A 10,744-nucleotide genomic window follows, 5' to 3' on the forward strand; every position below is an offset into this window, starting at 1 on the left:
CTTTATCCTTCTGTACCTTAGCCTGTTTGGCCTTTTGCATTTCTACCTCAATGGCTATAAAATCTATCATTTATAATACCTATTAAACAGACTGTTTTCTGCCTGTGTAAAGGAAGGGATAAAAATGTAGTCAAGGTCAGTGGTGTTTCTTGTCTTTGTCTTTTCAGTCATTAGCTAAAGAAGTGCTTTAGGAACTGGAATAACTAAAGACAACTATATTGGTAATTTTTTAAAAAGAATTTTCTTAAGTTGGAAATTGCTCAGATGGCCTCTTTTAAAACCCACCTGTGAATCTTTAGGGGAAATTTGCATGATTTCTTACCAGAGCCATCTTTTGGGTGATATTCTCCAATTTTCCCTTTCTCTAGTCTGTAATTACATACAATTATACAAACAATTCTAGGAATAGGTAGAATTAGGGTAGCTGAAGGAATGCCAGCTGTGCCATCAGGCTAACTGGGTTCTATACCTGGCTTTCCAATTTACCTTTTGGATTTACCTCTCTGAGCTTACTTTCCTAATCAGTAAAATGGGCATAATCATACTTCCACTATCTGGCTCACAAGGTGAGAAAATACTTTAGAAATGTTAAAGCACTATAAAAATGAATTGTTAGAGGACAGTGGTTATCAAGTTACTGCCAGATACTAATCAGAAAGGGCTCTTCCAAGTATAAAACCTGCACCTTTAGATATAGATGCTGTGAGAATATGTTTGTGGTCACTCCTCAAGCTGCATTCCCCATATCCATAACCAGTGATGCCCTTTATCCATATTCCAGTAATCACCCACATTTCATTATTCCCAACATTCTGTGGCTACTCAGTTACCAAGTGCACATTTTAAGAGTAGAATGACTGTGCTGTAACTTATCTCCATTTCAGTTCCTTCTGTTACCAGAAGAACATAACACTGTCACTTTTCTTCTATTGACAGTCACTACCAGAAGTTTTCTCTGTTACTCTTCAGACAAAACAGCCAATAAACACTGAAAATGATAAAGGTACACCTTACAGAAACCCCTCAAAACTTGTGTGTATGTGTGTGTTTATCTATCTATGCCAGAGGCAAAACTAGAAAAAAAAAGGCTTCTGTTTAGCCTCAAGTCATATAATAGAAAGAGGAAGAAAAGAGTCGTTAAAAATACAGCTCTATTGGAAATAATGATGAAATATAAGATTAAAATAACAGTTTGTTTTTTCTGATTTTAATAAAACTATAATTATTTTAATATGGTGATAAATTTGGTCCATTCCATACCTCCCTATTTTCAAATTGATTAGTTTATGCATTTGACTTTTGAGAACTGAGAATTTGGGATGATTTTGCCTGCCAGAATTTTTGAAACATTACACTGTATTTTTTTTAAAGTACTCTCACATACTCAGCCTCATCCCATTCCCACTGCAAACCTATGTGGGAGGCAGAGTACTGATTGTTATTGCTGTCATTTTGCAAGGAGGAAAACTGAGTGGCAAATAACTTATATCACGCGGCTTTATTTGGGACTTTTTGTCTTAGGAGATCTCAACAGTTTTCGAATATCCAGGCAGAAAACCCTGGGTATGCAGTGAAGACACATTTGAATCCCACCTCTATATCTTTATGGCTCTGTGATCTTGAGCAAGTAGCTTTAACTCCTCTGGCAGTCAGTTTCCTTATCTAAATGATCTCTGAGGTCTAAATCCAGTACTGTTATCAGTGACAACTTCTTTCCCTGTCTCATAGGGCTGTAGTGAGAATCAGATTCATTTGTGGGAAAGAAAAGTTGAAGATAAATAAAAGGAAATGAATTTTACATGGTAACTGAATTTTCGACTTCAGATTTTCTCCCTAAATAATCTTGTCTCATTATGATTTAAGAAGTTTCTTCTCTAAGTATGAAGTTCTTAATATTCACAAACTAAAAAATGACTTAGAAAATGAAATAGGCAGGGTAATCTTATTAATGGATGACATCTCCCATCTACAAACAATTATGAGAAAATTTGACCATCTAAAAGGAAGCAAATGGAGTAGTTTCAACATGGAAGATATTACACATATATGAAATCCAGTGATTAAAAATACAGTTGATGTATTTCCATACATGATATCACTAAAAGCATCATATTTATTGGTCAGTTCTCTAATATTCAAAATTATTAGCCTCAAGTTCCTCATCTATGAAATAAGCAGATTGAACTTAGATGACTTTTTTGGTCCCTCCAGCTCTCGCTCTGTGATCCTATTCTGAGAAGATGGAATGACATCTCTGGTAAGGTTGTGTAATGTAGTGAAGTGTACACTGGATTTTCAGTCAAGACCTGGTCTACCATCCTGGATTCAGATTCTACTTTCTGTCTGACCACAGGCAAATCATTTCACCTCTTAGACCCAATTTCCTCATTTACAAAAACAGGGTTGGACTAGCCAGCATCTAAAGTTAAGGTTCCTTCTTACTCTGGATACTATCTCACACTATTGGTAACTGACAAGCATGGGGGAGAAAAAAACAAATGTCCCCTAAATGGCCAAACTAGCCCACCTGTGGTTCCATCCTTCAACTAAGGATGAACTAAGCCTCAAGTTTTAAGTGTGATGGATTTCTGAGGACTCAGGGGAGGTGCTTGGGATGGTTGCCCCAGGTGATGGAAATTAGCTGGGAATCAGAAATTCAAAGTGAGGAAAGAGAATTTGGACTGGAGAGGCAATCAAGCCATGATTCTGAGGGTTAGCCACATTCTGCCCTCTCAAAAAATGGCCATAAGCAAAAAAGCCAAACCAAATTCTACCACAGAGTAGACCAGTTGTCAGACTAGGAAGAAGGAAATAGGCAAAACCTTGAGAACCCTCATGTTACTATGCTTGTAGCTTAATTTATGCTTAATTGTTCCCCTTCAAGTGACCCTGCCCTTTTTTTTTTTTAATTCTGGACCTTCTTTTAAAACCAGACTCTGCTGCTACAGAGAGTGAGGCTTATGTGCCAAAAATTCCCTTCTCCAATCTTCTCATGAAATCAGGTCCTAGTTCTCAGAATTTAATGATATTAATCTTTTACCGATCAGGCAGATAACATTCACCCAATCCGGGAGAGCTTGTGTCCATCTGTCAGGTGACTGTTTGAGGAGAGTTCCTTATCTACCACTGGAATAGCTTCAAAGAAGCATTCTTTATATGGTCACAGTTTCAGGAAATGGACTCATGGAATCCGAAAACAGGTGAGATCAAATTGAATGAATTCAAGGATAATGTTACCCGTCTTCACAATATAATTATGTCATAATTTATAAAATAATGAGTAATATATATGCTATTTTAATTTCGTCGTTACCACAACCATGTCCAGCTAAGATAAATAAGTATTATCAGATACTTTAAATTATCAGATTTTTGCAGGTAAGAAAAATCAAGACTCAGAGGTTAACTGATTTTTCCTGTAGTCAAGGCTAGTAAAAAGCAGCTAGTGAAACCCAGGCCTCCTGGCTCCAAATCCAGGTCTCATTCAACTATACTATCCTGGTCTGCTTAATCAGTCGTATTGCTCTGCAGTCACATGTTTTATATGTTACCTTGAATACTGTCTTCTAGAACTGTAGCTCCCAAACTTCAGGCAGACTCAGAAATCCAGTTATTGTTAGAGGTCTGCTAAATCATATGTGGGTGACTAGGTGGTGCAATAGATAATGTGAAACCCAGAGCAAGGAAGACCTGAATTCAAATGTGACCTCAGAGTTACTTAGCTGTGTGACCTGGGCAAGTCACTTAACCCTGTTTGCCCCAGTTTCCTCATCTGTAAAATAAGCTGAAAGAAATGGCAAACCACTCCAGCATTTTTGCCAAGAAAACCCCAAATGGGTTCACAGAAAGTTGGACATGACTGGAAAACATCTAAACAACAAACCATATGTATTCCAAGCATTATCATTTTGTCAATCAACAAGTATTAATTATTTGCTCTGTGCCAAAAACTGTGCTAGCTGCTAAGGGTACAAAAAGACAAAAATGTGGTAGGTCCTACCCTCAAGGACCTTACATTCTTCTATTGTGAATTTTCTCAATCAGTGGATATTAATAATACAAATACCATCATACAGAGGTCCATGAAATGTTTTGACACTAGAAAATGGCCCATCCTTCCCAAAGAAGAGATGATGTGAGAAGATACCTCCTCCCACTATTTTGTTAAATTAGGAGGTCCAAGGATGTAGAACATTACATATTATATTTTCAGAGTTTTCCAGGGTGTTCATTGTGTTTGCTGATTTGTTTTTCCATTTTTCCTCTAAAAATTTTAAATGTTGTTTGTTATATGAGTTGATTCTCTGGAAGGGGAAAGAAAAGCTGCGAAGGAAATTGAGGTGATGTAAAAGCTAAAGCAATAAATATTATCTTTTAAAACTGTCATCCTACTGAAGAAAGTTGGGAATGACCATGCTAAAGCATGGATACTAAGATACATGGACGCATAGTACAATAAAAGCATGTCAGCATCTATCTTACAAGGACAGTATACCTTCTCTGTCTGTGGAGCATGGCTTCTAAAAATCAAAATCACTTATTTATTTTCAGTTCTGCTTTCCCATTAATTTACATTGGAAGACATTGGGATATTCTCACACCTTCACTGAATCAGGTTTTATTATTTCAGGTAGCCAGGTGAGAGATCACTACTGGGGTAGCATTGTATATTAATACTATAAACCTTGTGTTGTCAGTGTACAGAACAAAAAGAGTCTACCTGCTGCATATGCTTTCAGGAATTTTCTGTTCTTTAGCTAACAGCCAGAAAATATGGGGAAATAATCTGTGTACAAATACCTTTACAAATGCTCCATTCACAATATTAAAGAGGGTAAGTTGCATTGTAAACCCAAGGCAAACAACCCAGAATTCTTGGAAAATAAACACTCTTAAGTGGTCAAGAGTCTCCAAAGAACCATATAATTCCATATCCCTTAGTCCAAAACAGGTTCTAAAGTTGAAAAAGTATCTTAGATATGTTCTAGTCCAAAGATTCTAAACCCTTTCTTTGTTCATAGACCCTTGGGGGAGTCTAGTAAAACCTAGGGACCTCTAATGTTTTTACACACATAAAAAAACACCTAAGATTACAAAGGAGACCCATTGTATTAAAATACAATGTTTTTTTTTCAAGTTCAGAGATCCCATGAGGTTTTACTCTCCTTCCCTCTTTCCCCCCATTTTGCACATGAAGGAACTAAAGCCCAAAGAGACAAATAAGTTGCCCAAAGGCTTACAGGTAACAAAAATTAGAGATCTAACAAGCATTTATTTAGCATCAGCTACATGCTGGGCACAGGCAGCTAGGTAGTGGCACAATGGATAGAGTATGGTCTCAGACATTTACTAGTTATGAGACTCTGGGCTTAACCCTGTTTGCCTCAGTTTCCCCATCTGTAAAGTGAACTAGAGAAGAAAATGGGAAACTACTCCAATATCTTTGCCAAGAAAACCCCAAATGGCGTCACACAATAAGACACAACTGAAATGACTGAACAACATTCTGGACACTGATAAATGCCTAGATACAAAAACAAAAGTGGAAATAGTGCCTTTCTTCAAGGAGATTACATTCTAATGCACTCCTCTGGACTTCTTTAGCATACCCCAGGAAACTTCATCCTGCAAGATTACTCCAGTCCTAGAACTCACACCTCACCTGTACCTTCTACCCCCGAGGCCCTCTCTGTTCTTGTATTAGAGAAGGTGGAGAGCTCTCCTTCCAGAACCTCCTCCTCCTTTTAAATTGCCTTCTTTTAGTCTATAAACTCAGGAACCCTTTTTGTGTTCTCAGTGCTTAATACAGTACCTCGTACAAAGTAAATTAATAAATGTTTACTGAGTGGAGGACAACAGGAACACATATGTATTTAACATAATATGTACAAAGTAGAATAGTTCGTGGAGGTCTTCTGACATCTGATCTGGCATCAGTCCCATTGCACTATTATCCCACCATGCACAATCCTCTCTAGATATAATCCCTGCAGAATGCTACACTCACTCATTTGGCTTGGGTTGTCCAATGTTGTTCTGCAGTTCCTCATTGCTTCCAGCAGGTGTCGAAAAGATGTCTCTCCTGTTCACCCACCCCCAACACCCGAATAGGATGTCTCATGTGCCTTTTTCTTGGCTGTTGAGGAAAAAGGTTTTCTCTGTCATTAACCATAATCCTTTGCATCAGTTGGAAAAGCTTCATCTATTCTATTCCGGATATATGGCAGCCATCTGGCAAAAGATCAAAAACAGGAACTGGAATCAAGGAGATAGGAATTGAAATCCAGTCGCAGACCCTTACTGGCTGTGTGACCCTGAGCAAGTAACTTAATCTCTGCCCCATCTGTAAAATGGGGACAACACTAGCACCCACCTCCAGGGTTGTTATGAGAATAAAATGAGAGGACATCTGTAAAGTGCCTGTGCTGTCTAAGTGCTAGCTATTATATTGATTTATTTACAAGGGAGAATTCTAACTGGTGGAAAGAATCCTTGGGAGGTGACTGATTTTTTTTTCTGTTTTCAATAAAACTTTTTTAAGAATACTTGACTGGCAAGTGACAGTGCTCCCTTGGGAGGTCTAATAACAGATAAGGGGGTCTTCCATTTAAGGACTCTTACTCCACAAATGTCGATATCCTTTTCCATTCAAGCTCAAAGGAAGGCTGACTTCCACTGAATGGAATACCTCTCACCTTAGCTCTTTTAAGCACTCTGATGGGACTATTCAGCTCCCCAAGGGCTGTCAACAATTTCTGTTGGTTACCAGCCCCCACACAAGATGGGAAGGGCTCTGCTTTTCTCAGCTATCAGGTATACATTTCTCATAACACTGGAATTCTCATGTCTCTCCTAAACTAATTAATGTAATTTAAATATCTTTTCTCCCCTGACCAAGTCATGAACGGCTTGACTTGTGTTGAATGAATAAATGGTGAGCTGGGATGCCAAACCTATTGAACTGTAGACTCTATGAGGAGGCAGCAAATTGTATATCCAGTAAAGGGCAATCAACTCAATAAATGCATGGAGAGACAGTTTAGTACAGTGGAAAAGAGGACTGGAATTGGAATCCCACCTCTGTTACATCAGGCAATTCATTTAACCTCCCTGGGTCTCAGTTTCTTCCTCTATAAAATGAAAAAACTGGACAAAATGACCTTTTAACTACCTTCCAGCTCTAAATCTATGACAGTATGAGACTTGCTGAATGAATGACAATATAAGGTTATATAGCAGGGAGACAACCCATAGAAAGCAGTCAGTCAACAAGCATTTTTCAAGAGCTTTCTATATACCAGGTATTGTGCTAATCTCTGAGAATACAAATAGAAGCCAAAAGAAATAAAGTCCCTGCCTTCAACGAGCTTATATTCTATGGAAGGAAAATAACACACTAACGGACACTTGAAGAGGAGGCATCCACCCAACAGCAGGAAATCAGAAATAGAGCCCAGAGAAGAACTAAAGTGTAAACATGTTAGCTTGCGTACTTTCTTTAAAATGGAAGTCCCATCCAGAGGAAGGGAATCCAGGGACACAGTCAGATTCTAGGGTTAGATCAGAGAGAAACAATAAAAGTTCCATGTGAAAGGGCTGCTATAGCATTGGAGAGAAAGAAGTCTAGAAAGCCAGGAACAGAACCCAGAGAGGAATGAAAGAGCAGAAGGAAAGTAATGAGAGTCAAGAGAACTAGGTCCAAATTGTCTGATTATGTGTCTGGACTTTAGCTTCCTCATCTATAAAATGAGGTGGTTGTACTAAATCAAATTTCCTTCTCTAGAGGCAGCTTGTAATAAGTACAGCAGATAGTACTGTGGGCCTGGAGTCAGGAAGACCTCCGTTTGAATCTCATCTTAGACACTAACTGTATGACTTGGGGCAAAACATTTAACTTTTGTTTGCCTCAGTTTCCTCAACAGTAAAATGAGGATAATAGTGCCTACCTCAAAGGGTTGTTATGAGGATCAAATGAGGTAATATTTATAAAAACAAAAACACCCATAACACTTGGTATAGTGCTTCACTCATAGTGGGTACTCCATAAATGCTCATTTCCTTCCCTTCCCCCCTCCCAATTCTAAATTTATCATCCTGTGATCCTTCAAATCTGAAATGTCTCAAAGATGCTATGTCTTACTATCAAAATGAAGGAAATCCTTCCTTCTCTCCAAAGCATCCATGCTTTTGCTTATAGTGATCTTTTCTCTCTGAATCACCTACTGAAATTCTGCCTTCAAGATCTAGCTCAAAATCTACCTCATCTAAGAACCCTTCTATGAGCCAACTAGTTGAAAAGGAGTCTTTCCTCAAGAACACACAAGACCTGGCAACTTCTACTGAAAACCAGAGGATATCTTTGAATATAAGATTCTAGAAAGGCAAAACTGTGTAATTCCACAAGGAAAGAAATTATCTTTAGTGGAATAGAGGACTTTAAAGCATTTCTGATAAAAGGATCAGAGCCAAATATAAACAGAAAAATACAGAAAAATCTAGAAATGTAGATTTATTTGAGCAAATGGATGGAGCTGCATAATGATATAATACAAACATCCTAGTAGGAGGAGAAGAAATAACTTTCTCTTCAGAAGTTTAATGTTTTCAGAGGGTAATAAGATGGTTGAAGAAAAGTAGAAGTCTTGGGAGCAGACCTGTTCTGGGGGATTTTAAAAGGAAAAGAAGGGGGAGGACAAAAAGATAAGTATGTTAATGGAAAGAAGAAGGTAGAATTTGCTATTTCTCATTATTGGGATGTGTAAGAAGAATATACAAACATGTAGAAAGAGGTAAGGGGAGTGGCTGTCAGATAACTTTCACTGTTTTCTGATATGGACAGAGTAGGGTTGAACACACACACACACACGAGTTTGGTGTAGAATTATGTCAGACAACAGGAAAACAAGCAAGGATGGAGGAGGTAGAATAACATCAAGGTGGTATTGCAAGAAAACAAATGTACTGATCCGGAAGGGAAGGGCTAGAAGGGGAAAGAGAAAGAAAAGGAAAAAAATGGAATCTAAGGTGGTATATTAATATAAGGTAATATTGTTGCACTGTATGATAAGAGAAGTTTCAGAGAATCCTGGATAGTATGAAATGATACAGAATAAAGTAAGCAGGACCAAGAGAACAATTTATACAAAAGCAGCAGTATTGTAAATAAAAACACCTTTGAAATACTTAAGAATTCTGATCAATGCAATGACCAGCCATGTTTCCAGAGTGCCTATGATGAAGCATGTTACCCCCTCCTGACAGAGAAGTGATGAACACAAGGTATACAGGTGCACCTTTGGACATGGCCACCATGTGGATTCATTTTACTGTACAATGTTTACTTGTAAGAAGGGTTTTTTTTTTCCTCTTTTGGTTTTTAATGAGAGTGGGAAGACCTCAGGAGGGAATTAACAATAGTGATGCCTCCCCCCAAAAAAGAGGACCATTGTAACATTTTTTAAAAAGCTACACAGAAGAGAACAGAAGAACTTTCAGAAGGAAACACAAACAGGATAGTTTTGAAAGTCATGAAAGGAATGTATTATATGCTTTCAAAAAAAAACAAGCAGTATGAAATGGATGTTCATGGTTATAGAATCATATATAGGTTCATAGATACGGGTTCATAGAATCCTCTTTTTATATTTTCTGGCATTTATGGAAATAATTTTATTGTTAAGTTCAGAATTTTTAAAAAATATGGTATATTTCTGTACAGAGTAGGCCCTTCATATTTGTTTTGGATTTAATTGAATTGAAAGCAGCATTATAACAATATTTTACTGGGTAGTTGGCCAATGAATGACACAGCACCCAATGGCCAGTCCTCCAGTATATCTGTATCAAATGTGAATTGTTATTTTACTTCCTGAATCTCAGAAATTCCCAAACTGCCTCTGGCATGTAGAGCCATGACAACAAGAAGGCCTTATTTTCTCTCTTCAGGACTTTGAAAGAAATGTTCACTTGTCTGTAGCATGTTAAGGTTTGCAAAGTGATTTTCTCCCAACAGCCTCTGTAGAGAAATCTTTCTTCCTATTTTGAAGTTGAAGAAACTGAATGACTTTTCCAGGTCTCCTCATTCAGTGACCACTAGTCCATATTGCCTCCCAACAGTTATCTGACTCCTCCTGACCACGTTTGGGGGCTTTTCTTGGCAGAGATACTAGAGATAGTTGTTTGCCATTTCCTTCTCCAGCACATTTGTCAGAGGAGGAACCAAGGCAAACAGGGTTAAGTGACTTGCCAGGGTCACGCAGCCAGTAAGTGTTTGAGATAAGATTTGAACTCAGGAAGATGGGTCTCCTTGACTCCAGTGCCACCTAGGGCCCATCCAAATGCAGCAAATATTTATTAAGTGCCTACAATGGAGATCAAAGTCCTAAGCACCAATGGTGTAGCAAGTTTAAACAAGATACATTAGTTACTGTTTCTCTTGAAGTTTATAATCTAGGCAGTGTTGTATAGTATGTACAATACCAGACTTGGAGTCACCTGGCTTTGAATACTGCCCCCTTTCTCTGACTCTTGCAAGTTATATGACCCTGAACACTTAATCTTTCCTAGCAGTCTTTTCATCTGTGAATTGGAGATAGTAATAGTCTTGCAGAGTTATCATGAAGATTAGTTGAAATTGTGTATATGAGCAATTTACAAAAAAAAAAGCTCCATAGGAAAATGGGATATTATGATAGCCTAGAAAGCAGTAAGACACTGACACAGATCATTTAAAGCATTACATGAT

This window comes from Notamacropus eugenii, chromosome 6 (genome assembly GCF_028372415.1).
Source record: "Notamacropus eugenii isolate mMacEug1 chromosome 6, mMacEug1.pri_v2, whole genome shotgun sequence".
Lineage (NCBI taxonomy): Eukaryota > Metazoa > Chordata > Mammalia > Diprotodontia > Macropodidae > Notamacropus > Notamacropus eugenii.